The sequence below is a fragment of the Peromyscus maniculatus genome, chromosome 17 (genome assembly GCF_049852395.1).
Source record: "Peromyscus maniculatus bairdii isolate BWxNUB_F1_BW_parent chromosome 17, HU_Pman_BW_mat_3.1, whole genome shotgun sequence".
NCBI classification, from domain to species: Eukaryota; Metazoa; Chordata; class Mammalia; order Rodentia; family Cricetidae; genus Peromyscus; species Peromyscus maniculatus.
Window position 1 is genome coordinate 26,159,949 of NC_134868.1, and position 14,707 is coordinate 26,174,655.

Here is a 14,707-nt window from a genome sequence, read left to right on the forward strand (position 1 = left end):
AGAGCTTCATGGAGATACAGTCACATGACTAGGGACCATACATTTTCTGTGGAATCTTTAGTTGATGAATTTCTTCTCCACTCATTTTCCACGAAGAGCCAGGCGGTGGTGGCACACGCCTTTAATTCCAGCATTCTGGAGGCAGAGTCTGGAGCATCTCTGTGAGTTCTAGGCCGGCCTTGGCTACAGAGTGGTTTCAGGACAGTCTGCCAGGCCTGTGTGGAGAGACCCTGTCTCAACAAAGCAAGTAAACAAACAACCTAAATATATCCGGTTGACACCTAAGTTTGGGTGAAACATAGCTCAGAAAACACCATGAGTCTTAAAATAATGTGTTTGTTTTCAGGAGCGTACCGTTTCTTACAGTGTGGTGGGAAGGAGGGAAAATTGGCTTTTCTAAGGTTCAGCTCTGTGCAATTCTGTTTGTAGTGAAAATTTAGAGGCAACTTTAGCCAGCAAACTTACATGCGGTATGAATAAGTCATACCTGAAACTTATATACGTTTGTGTGTGATGTTAATTTGAAGGATTTTTGATGAAAACAAAAACAAAAACAAAAAGTATGACTCTTTGAAACAAAGTTTCTTCTTTCCGTTAAAATTTCTGAACATTTAATAGCAGAAGATCAGCTACATGCCAATAGACTGGGAATTGAAGTTGTTTCTAGAATAGTTGAATATGAATCGTGCAGTTCATACTCGTTGGACCCGCTCTTCTGTTAGAACGTGAGTCTACATTGGCCAACTGAAGGTCAAGAGTGTGACCTACTCAAAAAGTGCTTTTGTTTTCAAGGAAAAGATTTCAAGTCCAACTGTGCCAGGAGAGAGAATGTTAGTATTCTTCTCACAAGCGCTGATGACTTCAATACGAGTTCTGGCGAATGAATTTAGTTCCTTGTAACACTGTGAACGTACTTAGCTTTGCAAGTAGGGCGGTCTTTGTGCTGACTTTACCCTTGTGCCAAAAGAGATTATCTATGCATTTCAGTTAAGATACTGCCCTCTCCAGTCATAAAGTTTGAAGATGATTCCCATTTTCATGTCAAATATTTTAATCAATTTTTTCCAAGCGTATGTAGCCCTTGACTTCTACTTGGTTATATTAGTAGGTGATTTTGAATGTGTTTACCTCTCAGACTGTAATTGTTTTGAAGGTGGAGACTAAAAATCTTGTTTGTACTTTTGAGTCCAGTTTTCTGTGGTGATGCAGAAGTTTTTACCACCGCAATGGATGTTCTTAAAAGTATTGTTAATTTTAAGCAGCTCCAAACTATGATTTTTTAGACTGGGAAAATGATGAATGTGGGTAAAGATCAAATAAGTCTGTTGCCTCAATGTACTGGCAGCGAGATTGTGAACATTTTTTTTTTCAAAAGCATTAAAATAAAAATCAGAAATTAGATAATAATCTGTACCATAAAGGTCTTTGTGTAGGAGGCTGCTCACTACACACCTTATATGAGTGAACATTTGCGGCTCATCTAAATAAGATGAGTGGGAAAGAATTGGTAACATTGTTTCTATATGTTGGGTAGAATACTGGATAGTCACTGAAAATGTCTTTGAGGCTCAATGTGATCATACACACCTGCAATCCCAGGATTCTGGATGTAGAGGCAGGAGAACTGTGAGACAAAGCTCAGCCTGGGCAACATAGTGAGTTCAAGGCCACCCTGGGCTACATATCGAGACCCTGTCACAAAAAACATTTTGAACCAATGTGGAGAGACGCTTATGGTTCCTTGAGATGCATTTTCTGTTTGATAACAGTTCAGGTCAGAACTAAACATAAATCAGGTACATAGGGATTAATTGGGGGAGATCACAATACTACTGTGCACTGGTTACTATATTCTGGGCCACTTGCCAGGTGTCTTTTCTCAGGTGAAGAGCCTGAGCTAGCTGGTAACCTTGTATAATCATGTTTAGTGGTGTGACTGGGACCCTAGGCCCGTGCTGGAAACTGATGGCTCCTGAATTTGTCTATTTCAGCGTCACCTGAGAGCTTTAATAAATGAATGACTGAATTAACGAGTGAGTACCCAGAGGCCTGCTCTGAGTTAGGGTTACCTTATAAAAGAAGCTGGCTGCGTTTCCAGTCAATGAATCCTTTGGGCAACTGATTGATGGATACTAAAACAAATACAAAATACACTCCTAATATCACAATCACAGATAACAATCGTGGTTGGATATAGGTATTAGAAGTAAGGGTGATTTTCTTTCCTTTTTCCCCCCTGCTTTCTTTTTATTTATTCTCTCATACACCTCGACAGCAGCCTCCCTTCTCTCTACTCCTCCCCCCATCCCCCCCACTTCTCCTCTCCCTCAGATCTTCCCTTCAGAAAAGAGCGGACATCCCAGGAATAGCAGCTGAACACGGAATAACGAGATTCTCTAAGACTAGGGACAAACCCTCGTATCAAGGCTGGACGAGGCAACCCAGTAAGAGGAAAAGGATCCTAAGGGCAGGCAAATGAGTCAGAGACACCCCCAACCCACTGTTAGGAGTCCCACACACACCCCAAGCTACACAACCATAGCATGTAGGCAGAGGATCTAGCTCAGACCCGTGCAGGCTCCGTGATTGCCACTTCAGTCTCTGTGGGCCCCTGTGAGCTCTGCTTAGTTGATTCTGTGGGCTCTCCTTTCCTGGTGTCCTCGACCCCTCTGGCTCCTACAATCTTTTTCTCCCCCTCTTCCTCAGGGTCGCACCTGATATTTGGCTCTGGGTCTCTGCCTCTGCTCCCACATTGCTGGAGGAAACCTCTCTGAGGATGATTGGACTAGGCATTGATCTGCGAGACGAGCAGAATAACATTAGGGTTTATTTTGTTGTCTGTTGGTTTGCTGTCGCTCGGTTGTATTTGTATTTGGTTCTACACTAGGTCTCTGAGGCATCCAGCTTCCGGTTCCCGGACATCCAGGCAGTGCTGGGCTTGGGCTGCCCCCTGACAGACTCCCACAGGCCCTGAGCCACCCTTGCCCCAGCACATCTTGCAGGCAGGACAGGTGTGGGTCAATGCTGTGGGATGGTCTGTATGTCAAATCTGTTGCTTCTGATTGGTCAATAAATAAAACACTGATTGGCCAGTAGCCAGGCAGGAAGTAGGTGGGACAAGGAGAGAGGAGAATTCTGGGAAGCAGAAGGCTGAGGCAGAGACACTGCCAGCCGCAGCCATGACCAGCAGCATGTGAAGACGCCGGTAAGCCACCAGCCACGTGGCAAGGTATAGATTTATGGAAATGGATTAATTTAAGCTATAAGAAAAGTTAGCAAGAAGCCTGCCACGGCCATACAGTTTGTAAGCAATATAAGTCTCTGTGTTTACTTGGTTGGGTCTGAGCGGCTGTGGGACTGGCGGGTGACAAAGATTTGTCCTGACTGTAGGCAAGGCAGGAAAACTCTAGCTACAGGTCAAGGGTTTTGTGACTGGGTTGGTGTTCCAGCCCGTCCACCGGGAGCCTAGCCTGGCTACAGAAGATGGCCGGTTCAAGCTCCATATCCCCCGTTACTAGGAGTCTTCACTAGAGTTACCCTCATCGGTGCCAGTTCAGATTTTCATCAACAAGGAATGATGTTACTTCTGGTATGAGAACAAAGAAAACAGTTGATTAAAAGATTTTAAGAGCTCTTTGGGGGCATACTGTGTTACTTTAAGGAATTTTTCTTTTTCTTTTATTTTTTTTTCCCCGAGACAGGGTTTCTCTGTGTAGTTTTGGTACCTGTCCTGGATCTCGCTCTGTAGACCAGGCTGGCCTCGAACTCACAGAGATCCTCCTGGCTTTGCCTACTGAGTGCTGGGATCAAAGGTGTGCACCACCACCCAGCTTAAGGGATGTTTTTTTAGAGTTAAAAAATTATACTTATTTGTGTGTGTGTGTGTGTGTGTGCACACACACACACACATGTACCATGCCATGGTGCACATGTGGAGGTCAGAGGACCCCGTGTGGGGTCTGTTATCTCCTCCCATGTGAGTACCAGGGATTGAACTCCAGCTGTCAGATTTGGCCGCAAGCGCCATTACCAGCTGAGTCATCTCACTAGCCCCACGTTGCTGCTGCTGCCACTTTTGTGTCTTTTTCTGAGATGGGGTTTCTCCGTGTAGCCCAGGATGGCCTCGAACTCGGATTCACCTCCCTCTGCCTCCCACGTGCCGGGCCTCAAGGCAGGCACCATCACTGCCTGACTCAGGCTGCTTCTTGAAACAATCCACACGAAGGCAGACAGGTGGAAAAAACGGAATTAAATCCAAAAGAGACTTCAATTTGGCGAAGTGCTACAAAATGTATTGGTCTAACGGTTACTGTGAGCAGCATATCTTAAACCTGCCTGTATTATAATACAGCTTTAGAAATTAAGACCTGGGGTATTGTTTGTAAGTTAGATGGTGTTGGAGTTATGTCTTAATGAAAAATAAAATCTTGGGGAACTAAGGAAAGCCAGCTGGGCTAGTCTGTTTATTCCTTTAGCAAGCATGCGCTTTCGCTGCGGTCACAGACTTTGTTAAGGAGGAAGGTAGTTTCCTCATAGTTGGGAGGAAAGGGTGGGACCTGAGATCATAGTTTCTGGACATCATGGCCCTTGCTGTTAATGTTGAGCCAAATGACATTTGGTGTGGGGGTAAACACAAGATCTCTTTCAATCCAGTCTTAGGACGCCATAGGTTGCTAGGCTGGGTCACCCGGAGGGGGACTGAAAATGTAGAGCCTTCCATAGGATAAAAGCATACTGAAAAGTTTCCATTTGTAGGGAGAAGACAGAAGAAGATGTCCAATTTGCCTAACTTGTATGTATGTATTCTGAAAATAAAGTGATCAGAAACATACTTCTAGTGTATATCCTTGGACACGTGACCAAAATTGTGCTGAATTGACTGGATGCCTGGAGGATCACTGGTCTCCAGGATCCGACACCAGAATCTTCCTGGCTCTGGTCAAACAAGGATCAGAATTCTTGAGATAATTTGGACGAAACCCAGAAATTTCCTGAGGCTTATGCCGCACATGGATTCACGAGTGTATATTGTAATTGGAAGCAGGAACGCTATGCAAATAACCACTGCATTGGTGAGGACTCGGGGTTAAGGCACTTACACAGCAAGTCTGATGATGACTTGGGGTTGGTCCTGGAACCCACATTACAGAAGGAGAGAAGTGGCTCTTGTCAGTTGCTTTCTGACCTCAACATATGCAATAACACCCCCCCCCCCAAAAAAAAGTGGGGGAAAAAGCTGAATAATGGTATGTTTATCTTGGATCATAGAAACCTTATTAGCAGGCTGTGGGTATTGTTAGTGGTAATGTGCTTGCCTAGCAAGGCTCAGAAACCTTAGTTGGATCTGGTACACTGCCAAAAAAACCCAGTCAACCAACTAACAAAAAAGCCCTTTTTAAAATGTCTTAAAAATGGTGCTTTTTTCCCCTGAAAATTTATTTTCTTCTGTATAGAAAATCAAATGGACTTAAGATACATTACCAGAAATCAACACAATTCGTGAAGATTTTATAATACACTGTTCCTTAATGGAAAAGAGTACAATGTCCTCCTTAGGATGGTCGCATGAGGGGCTCTCCATGGATTAGGCATTGGCCATGCAACCGTGAGGAGCCTGGATCTCCCACATAGAAAGTTGGGCGGGTACGGCAGCCCACCTGTAGTTCCAATGCAGGAGAAGGCAGAGACAGGGGGTCCCCATGGCAAGCTGGCTACCTAGACTCGCTGAATTAGTCAGCTCTGGATTTAGTGTGTGTGTGAGAGACCCTACTTAAATATATAAGATGGAGAGTGAGAAAGACATCCAGTGTTAGTCTCTGACCTGCATACAGCACATGCAAACACACCCAAATACATGTGAACCTCTGCACATTGAAACACATACACATGCTTGCACACACCACACACATGTGGTGGGGTGGGGGCGGGGGCGGGGAAGAGTTATTCTTACAAAAACTGGCATTTTTACACAAAGAAAAACTTGTAAATGATAGCGCTGAATATTGGCTGAACGGATTGGTGTAGTCTGCGGGTGCACGAACAGGTTCGTTTTCTTTGACAATCAAAATAATTTAAGGCATAAAAAAAGCGTTATCAGAAATCCTGGGGAACCTCAGTGAGACATCAGATGATACCTGAGAAATCAAGGTCGTTTTTTTGGGATTCTGAGTCTCATTAATAAAATAACTTAAGAATGGGTGCAGATGGAAGGTTGAGGACAAAGAATGGACCCGAACAGAAGCACAAGAACATTTCTTAGAGTTTACAAAGAAAACTCCAGGGCGGGCGAGCTGTGAACTCCCCAGAATGGAGGTGCACTCCAGCTCTGCTGCTTGGGATGAAGCTGTGTGGAGGTCAGCCGCCCGGGGGCAGGCATCCACATGCCCACACTGGGAAGGGGAGCTTCAGAAATGGAGCAAAGAAGCCCAAAGTGTCAATTAGGGAGTTTAAAAGCATATTAAAGGCTCTAGTCAGCATCCAAAAGAAAAAGACGGAAGAGAAGAAAGAGAAATAGCTACGTCTTTCTGAGTCAGACCTCAGGAAGGTGGGCAGACACAGCAGAATCTCGTGGTAGCTCAGCCGGTAAGGATTGCACTAGGGGGTGGGAATTCTGGAAAGGAAAAGCACATTGCCCTAAGGCGGACCCGTCTCCCACGAGGTGGTCCCTGGACCCCTGACCGCCACGTGGGATTAACCTATAAGGGAGGAGACAAGGACATGCTTCCCCCTAGAGGTAAGTTCCACTCTCACAGGATTCCACTCTCCTGTGGTTGCTGTGGGGCAGTTAGCATGATCACAGAGCAAATTGTCACCTTTGCTGTTATGACAAATTGTAACTGTGTTCAGACTCCAGCTGGATACAGTGTCTACCTAATGTCTCAACAAAGAATATTGTTTTCGGAAGGTTCAAGCCCTTTTTCACTTTCCTGCCACAATTAATTCTATCTTCTAAGCCTTTAACCTCCAATGGCACTGTAAAACTGTTTTCTAGAACATTCTCTTCTAAGAACATGGTACTGCCCCTTTCTCTTCCAGAGGCATTTTACATGAGAAAACAAAACAAAACAAAACAAAACACTCTAAAGCCAGCAAGCCAAGCAAGGAAGAAGTTGCTTTCCTATCTGGGGTTTAATATGGCAGCGCTGTTTAAGCCTACAGGCCTCCTTGAGGTATTGTGGCCTTACTTACTTTTTTTTGGAGTTTCAAACATAAGAGTGTCACAGAAAAATGTCAAAATGGTGATACTTTAAAAGAAAATATGATTGTCAATAATAAAAGTATTTGTCCCATCACATTTTTTTTTTTTTTTTTTTAATGCTGATGGGACTGGAGAGATGGGTCAGTGACAAAGATCACTGGCTGCTCTTGCAAGGGTCTTGGGTTCATTTCCCGGTGCCTACACAGCCGCTCACAACTGTCTGGAACTCCAGTTCCAGGGAATCTGACACCCTCTTCTGGCGTCTGTGGGGACCAGGCACGCAAGTGGTGCACATACTCCATAGAGACAAGACACTCATACACCCCAATAAAAGTTTTAAAGATAATTTAAAACTAAAAAAAGGTTGAGTGTGTTGCTCTGGGCTAATCAGCCACCCTTAGCTTTCTTCAAACTGACCCTAAATTAGGGGAGGACAATTCTTCAGAGGCTTTAAAAGCTCCAACCCTGGCTGGATTTTTCATCCCCCCACTTTGCAGAGGGTCTTTTTCTCTATATATCGGCTGCAATTGTGTGTTCCCTCACCTCCAGTCATCAACTTCCTTCAGCTTCCAATCCTGTCTGCGGTGCTTGAGAGTTCTCACGGCCACCTGTTGCGCTTCAGATTTCCCCCACCTTTTAATCCTTCAACTGGCAGAGAAAAAGAGCCTGATCTAGACCCCTAGGCTGTATCATCTCAAGACCCTTGGACTAAAGCACTAGGTTAAACAAAGCCATTGGATAGATATGCTATGAGAGTGGTTCTCTCACTCTCTGTTTTGACACGTGACCTCATTTCAATGTTTTAAAACGATCTCAGAAATCCAGGTGGTTATCATTTTTCAGATCACTTAATTTTAAAATCACATATATGTAGCAGGAATCTCGCCGGATCCTCAGCTGGTCTTGTTTCCTTAGATTGGAAGCTTCTGTGTCCTCATCCCAATGGCTCTCAGCTGAACTGCTGCTAGAAGCCTGAAAGCTTAATCAGGCCAAATGCTTAACCAGCCAAATGCTGCTAGTTTCTGGTCCTCACGCCTTATATATCTTTCTGCTTTCTACCACCACTCCCTGGGATTAAAGGCTTGCTTTCTGGGATTAAAGGCGATGACGAGTCACCATGCCTGGCTATATCCTTGAACACGTGGATTTCTGCCTCTGGAATGCTAGGATTAAAGGTGTGTGCTACCACTACCTATCCTCTATGTTTAATATTGTGGCTGCTCTGTCTCTGACCCCAGATAAGTTTATTAGCATGCACAATATTTGGGGGAATACAATACCACCACATATATTTATTTATTTGTTTGTTTGTTCGTGTGTATGTGTGTGTGTGTGTGTGTGTAAACATAGCCTATGTGTGGAGACAGCTTGCCAGCCTCTCCTTCCACCATGTGGGTCCTAGGGATTGAGCTCGGGTGGTCAGGTTTGGTAGGTTTTGGTCACGTTTACCAGCTGAGTCATCTGCCTGGCCCTATATTATTTTTTTATTTTGTAACAAAAATGGTGTTCTGTGTCTGCAGGCCTGAAAACCTGCCTGCATGCCCCCCTGTCTGTTTAATGCAGAGGGTCTTATCATGAGGGTCCTATGTAGTTAAGATGCAGGGTCTCCCTTCCACGCCTCAGCAAATTTATTTGACTTCCGAGGAGAGACTCCAGGTGTCACTGGGCATGACTTTCCTTCTGGGACACCCTCTTCTGCTTCTACCCGTAAAGCTGGGTACCCTGCCAGGAGCTCTGCTTGTGGACGTGGGCACTCTCTGCCAGCTCGGCAGGCTTGGGCATGCCCCTGCCGGCCCTGCTTCAGTGAAATACAAGTTACACATGTAAGCCCCTCCCCCCTCTAACCTGTCAAAGCTTTGGGTTCCGAAAAACACAAAGCAGGCCGTCTTGCTTTTTTGTTTACTTTGGTCTGTTGTTTTTATCCTGGACAGAGTGTGGCCATTACATATGATGAGGTTATATACCTTGTAAGATTGACATTTTCCTGCCTAGTTTCAAAATACGCTGAACACCGAAGGCTGCTGTTGGCCGATTCCTGGTGTGGCGTTTGAGGCACTCAGGATAAACCCCTGAAGTTCAAGCTCCCATCCACTCCCCCTCTCTGGTCACGGTTCCGTTCATTCATTCCTGGCCGCTAATCCAAGGTAGTGCAATGACTTTATTTTGCCCTTGAACTGTACCCAGACGCTGGGTTGGGACCCTCCCTTGGCTCATTGCCTGCACGGAACTGTGTGGCTCATCACAGAATGCATATAATGGCTTCATTTCCTCTGTGTTTTCATCGGCAGAAACCTGTGTGAGCAGGTAGATCTCCCAGAAAGTACCAACAAAAGCATTATGCCGGTATTCTTCATGCCAGAGCACAGCCGGCCCCAGGATTCTCTTCAGAAAACCCGGATGCCCTTTCTGCTCCCTGCTGGACATCTTAACTCACGACCCTCAGGGGACGTGTGAGATCCGAATGCCTGTGTAGAGGGCACAAGCTCACAGTGTCGTCCCTTCTGTGGTCTCTGCTTTGATGTGGCGGTGTCTTGGCTCTGCTGGGCAGGTGGGCCATGATCAGGAAGTTTACAGAGCCTCCTCCTCTGCAGCTGCAGAGCTTCGGGTCCCCTCTCAGTCTCCATTGTCTGTGCTCTGCCCCGAGGAAGGGAGGGACCCCTTGTCACCCAGGTGCCTCCGCTGTGCACTTTGAAGAAAAGCACCTTGTCCTTCATCCTGCCAGACTACAGTGTGATCCTTGCCTCAGGGTTCAGTCAGTGCGTCTGCTGGAGTCCAGAGCCCAGAATTACAGCTGCGGAGATTTTTGTCTGTCTGCTGCTTGGCCTTGCAACCCCCATAAACCACGCGCCTGGAAACAGTTCCGTGCCCTCACTGTTGCTTGGGAATGCACCCCTAAAAGCCACCGTTTCCTTTATAACTGCTGTGCTAGATTCTGAAGTAGTCCATTCACATACAGTGACGAGCTGCGTATCCAGTCAGCATTAGGCCACATGTACGATCAGGGTCCACACAGCCTAGGTGTGTTGTGTTGCCTACACCATCTTGGTATGTCTGAGTACACTCTGATGTTTGCACAGTGTCAGAAATGGCTGGCAGTGACTGTTCATTGTGTATTTAGTCTCTGCAGGAATTTAATAGGGTTCCTCTCATCCCCATTTTCTGAGAAGCTGAAACAGACTTAATTAAGTTCTTATCCATAGTGAGCTAAGTAGAGTGGTCTGCTGAGACAGCCCAGAGGCACCCTGCTCTACAGGCCACAGGCTTGCCTTCCCTAGGGGTCAAAAGTGGCCTTTTATATGACTCTTTCATTTTCTTGCCCCTGGTGACCTGCAAGTGTAGCATGAATCCTAATTGTCTTAATAATAAAAACCCAGAGTCAGATATCGGGGTAAATGCTGAAAGATCAGAGAGACAAAGGGACAAGCCACAGCCACTTCTTACCTCCCCAACTCCTTAGCTTGAAAGGGCGAGAGTTCCTGTCTCCTCCCGCCTTATTTTCCTCTCTCTGCCCAGCCATATCACTTCCTGTCTCCACCTGTCTAGTGCTGGGATTAAAGACGTGTGCCTCCCAAGCACTGGGATCAAAGGCATGAGATCCCAAGTGCTGGGATTACAGGTGTGTGTCACCACTGCCTGGCCTCTATGGTAAACTAGTGGCTGGCTCTGCACTCTGATCTTCAGGCAAGCTGTATTTGTTGGAGCACAAACAAAATGTCACCACACTCAAGTGCAGTTCAAACCTCAGTCATTTTTTTTTTCCTGTTGGAAGGAAAAGGTAACTACAAATATCCACGAATGGTCCTCTGTCTTTTACAGACTGTCATCTGGAGGCCTTGGCCGTCTAGAAGTGGGTGATCCAAGGCAGACTGTGTGATGGACGACTTTCTCCCCATGATCCTGCTATGTGCTTTAGTGTCCAAGACTTGAAAAACCAGGGAATATAGAATTTGGTTCTGGCTTTTCCTTCTTAGTCTGGTGGATGTGATGGGGTGCTGTCAGTTTAGCTGGGTGTGCCTGTGGGGCATATCTTGATGATATAAACTGAGGTGGGAGACTCACCTACTGTGAACAGTACTGTTCCCTGGCTGGGATCCTGTATGGTATAAATGGAGAAAGGGAGACAAGCCACAGCGCGCTCCCGTGTGTGTGTGCGCGTGCGTGTGTGTGTGTGTGTGTGTGTGTGTGTGTGTGCATGCATGTAGAAAGAGAGCCTAGCTTCAGCGTTCGTGTGTGCATGGGTCAGAGGGCATGTATCCTTCTGTTTCTGAGTGTGGATGTCATGTGACCAGCTCCTTTAATAGCCTGCTGCCTTGACGTCCCTTCCATGGATGGTGGACCTTAGAACTGGGAACCAGAGTAAGTCCCTTGATCTCTGAAGTTCTGAAGTTGCTGTGACCACAGCTGCAGGAAGAGAGGTTAAGATTCGGGTGTGCCGGTCACAGAGGTGGCGGTGGCGGTGGCGGGAGGCGGCCGGAAAGCAGAGTCAGCAGTGCCTAGAGACAGCTCCCTCCCTGGACACACTCAGCTGCCAGTACTCGTGGGGTCTTTCCTGAGGAACAGGCTTTTGGATTCCAGCAACTTCCAGAACCTCCCAGGCTTTTCCTTGGCTCTTCCCATCCACGCCGCTTGACTAGAGATGCTTCAGGACAAGGATTTAATTTCTTGTATATTTTAAATGACTGCATGACATACATTGTATATTAAAGATGGCCTAATAGTAACCCACCCTTGTCCCTCGAATGCAGTCTTGGGACGTGATCTCCTTCCTAGAGATGCGGACTGACGTGTATAGCCAAGCATCCTTACCGGCTTCCTGTGGGAAGTGTCTTTTATAAGGTCCCCTTTGCTGTGTCACTGTGAACTTGGGAAAGCATAGAGTGTTACGGTCACTTGGCAGCTTTATGGAACTGTTTTGTTGGAAGCCATTTTGCCATGGAAGGAGTCTGATACGGCATTGAGACTGGCTGGAACAGGAGAAGTGGAACCAGTGACCCCGTCATAGCTCAGCTTTATTTTTTTCCGGGACACAAAGCAAATAAAATATTCTGCCCTCCCAATGCTTCTCCCATTTGTTTTAATTAACTAATGTATGTGTGTTTGTGTTCTTTTATGCATGTGTGTGTGTTCCTGTATGCACATGTGTGTTCTTGTATACACATATGTGTTCCTGAATACACATGTGTGTATTCCTATATGCTTATGTGTGTATTCCTGTATACATATATGTGTGTATTCCTGTATGCACATATATGTGTTCCTGCATGCACAAATGTGTGTGTGTATGTATTCCTGTATGCACATGTGTGTGTATTCCTGTTTGAACATGTGTAGAGGCCAGGGGTTGAGTCAGGTACCTTCATCTCTCACCCTCCTCTCTATCTTTTTGAGGCAGGGTCTCTCTCTGAACCTGGCACCAGCTATTTTTGGGCTTGGCTGGCTGGTCAGTGAGTCCCCAGGACCTGCCTCTCTTTGCCCTTCCCGAGCTGGGGTTACAGTGTGAATCCTAACACCTGGCTTTTTAGTAGGTGCTGAGGATCTAAACTCAGGATTTCATGTTTGCTCAGCAAGTATGTGACCCACTGAGTCATCTCCCTATTTTATTTTACTTTTTGAGATAGACGCTTACTGTGTAGCCCTGGCTAGCCTGGAACTCAACATGTAGACCAGATTGGCCTCAAACTCACAGAGAACTGCCTACCTCTTCTGCCCAGTGCTGGGATTAAAGATGTGTGCTCCCATGCACTTTAGGGATGGGAGTGAGGGAGTGGCTATTTTATATTTTGGGACAGGGTCACATATAGCCCAGTGTGGTGGTATTGTGTTCCCCAAAATATTGTGCACTCTAATAAACTTATCTGGGGCCAGAGAACAGAACAGCCACAATATTAAACATAGAGGTTAGGCAGTGGTAGCACACGCCTTTAATCCCAGCATTCCAGAGGCAGAGATTGCCTGGATCTCTGTGAGTTCAAGGCCACACTGGAAACAGCCAGGCGTGGTAACAAGAGCCTTTAATCCCAGGAAGTAATGGCAGAAAGCAGAAAGGTATATAAGGCGTGAAAACCAGGAACTAGCCTGGTTAAGCTTTTAGGCTTTTAGCAGCAGTTCAGCTGAGATTCATTCTGGATGAGGACTGAGAGGCTTCCTAGTCTGAGGAAATAGGATCAGCTGAGGAACTGGTAAGGTGTGGTGGCTGTGGCTTGTTCTGCTTCTCTGATCTTCCAGCATTCACCCCAATAACTGGCACTGGGTTTGATTTTATTAGAAAGACCTGTTAAGATTCATGCTACAGCCAAGATTGGCCTCCAATTTTCTATGTAGCTAAGGATAGTTTTGAGCACCTGATTCTCTGGCCTCTACCTCCCCAGTGCTGGGATTACATGTGGCCAGTTTATATAGTACTTGAAATCAAACCCAGGACTTTGTATATTCAAGGCCAGCAATCTATCCCTACATCTCCAGCCCATCCCTCATATTTGAAAATAAATGATTTCTTACCTACTTTTTGGCTGTCATTAAATATTATTTTATTTTCCTAGTCCATGGACCTTAGCTCCTCAGGTAAACTTCAGTCACCTCTGATGGGGAAAGGCACACTACAAGGAGTGAAATGGAGCAGCAGCTGGCCATCATGATAAATTTCCAAAGTCAGTCAAACAAACAGCCACAACATAGTGTAGTGAATGCGAGGGGGCGGGATGATGTGTTTCTTTTTGGCTAAATGACAAGTAAAATTTATATCGTTCGCCTTGTGGGAAACCTAATGAAAGAAAAGAACATGTGCATTTTTATGAATTGAGAGGATTTTCGCAAAGGGAGCATTTGCGTGCGCAGTGTGTGCTACACAGATTCTGGGCGCCATGGAGACACAGACAGCGCTGTGCACGTGGTCCCAGCTCCTCACTGCGCATGTTTCACCGGGAAGCTCGGTAGCAGTAGGCTCTGGCAGGTGGTTAGATATCAAAATGAGTTGCAGAGGGGACTAAGAGCCAAGCGCGCTCTCTGCTTCCGTGATAAAATACCTGAGATGTGCAACTTAAAAGGAGGAAAGAATTACTCTGGCTCTCAGTTTGAAAGGCTCCGGTTCCTGGTCACCTGTCTTCATTGTTTTAGGCCTGCGGTGGGATGCATGCAGGGGAGCAAAGACAAAGACGCTCCCCTCCTAGTGTCCAGGAAGTAAGGAGAGAAAGGAAGGGCGAGGCTCCCAATATTTCTTTCAGGGACAGGCCCCCAGTGACTGGCTTTTCCCAGTTGGTCCCCTGCTCCTAAAGATTCCACCATCTCCCAGTGACGTCATCACCGGGGGACCAAGCCTTTTAACTATCACCCAGATCACCCTGCTTCCTAGCACCCTGTATAGTAAAGTGAGCTCGCGACGGGCATCAGACGGCCTTCATCAGAAGGGAGGGGTCACCCCACGTCCAGGGGAAGCTCTGGAGGGGAGCTGATTCTAGGGAGCTGCTTGAGTTTTTATCAGGGTGCCTAAGAACCTCTCCACCGTGCTAGCAC

The 14,707-nt window shown here is 46.3% G+C and overlaps 1 protein-coding gene and 1 long non-coding RNA gene across 4 annotated transcripts in view; both read left to right on the forward strand.

The window, feature by feature from the left end:
• The window catches only part of Stox2 (storkhead box 2), a 243,440-nt gene that overhangs the window by 11,639 nt on the left and 217,094 nt on the right, over positions 1 to 14,707 (forward strand). The window lies entirely within an intron of this gene.
• On the forward strand, positions 1,743 to 7,077 carry LOC143269031 (uncharacterized). The gene is made up of 2 exons (XR_013045303.1): positions 1,743 to 3,017; positions 3,417 to 7,077. It is a non-coding gene; the product is annotated as an uncharacterized LOC143269031 (long non-coding RNA).